Source organism: Oncorhynchus tshawytscha, unplaced genomic scaffold (assembly GCF_018296145.1).
Source record: "Oncorhynchus tshawytscha isolate Ot180627B unplaced genomic scaffold, Otsh_v2.0 Un_contig_12788_pilon_pilon, whole genome shotgun sequence".
Taxonomy (NCBI): Eukaryota; Metazoa; Chordata; class Actinopteri; order Salmoniformes; family Salmonidae; genus Oncorhynchus; species Oncorhynchus tshawytscha.
In genome coordinates this window covers 34,224-34,847 of record NW_024608663.1, presented here as the reverse complement: position 1 = coordinate 34,847, position 624 = coordinate 34,224, and positions in this window count along the sequence as shown.

Sequence of the window (624 nt, the reverse complement as noted above, 5' to 3'; positions counted from 1 at the left end):
GTATATATATATATATCCTCACCCCCTCTCTCTCTGTATATATATATATATCCCTCACCCCTCTCTCTGTATATATATATATATATCCTCACCCCCTCTCTCTGTATATATATATATATATATATATCCCTCACCCCCTCTCTCTGTATATATATATATATATCCCTCACCCCCTCTCTCTGTATATATATATATATATATATATCCCTCACCCCCTCTCTCTGTATATATATATATATATCCCTCACCCCCTCTCTCTGTATATATATATATATATCCTCACCCCTCTCTCTGTATATATATATATATATCCCTCACCCCCTCTCTCTGTATATATATATATATATATCCCTCACCCCCTCTCTCTGTATATATATATATATATCCCTCACCCCCTCTCTCTGTATATATATATATCCTGTATATCCCTCATCCCCTCTCTCCCGATCCAAGTCATGCAGCAGGGATCCACTGTAGTTCCTCCTGGGCCATCCCTCCATCTCCTCTTCCTCTTCCTGTCCTCTTCCTCTCCTCTCCTGCCCTCCCCCTCCTCTCCTGCCCTCCCCCTCCTCTCCTCTCCTGCTTTACCCCTTCCTTCCTCTCCTGCCCTCCCTCTCCCCTCCT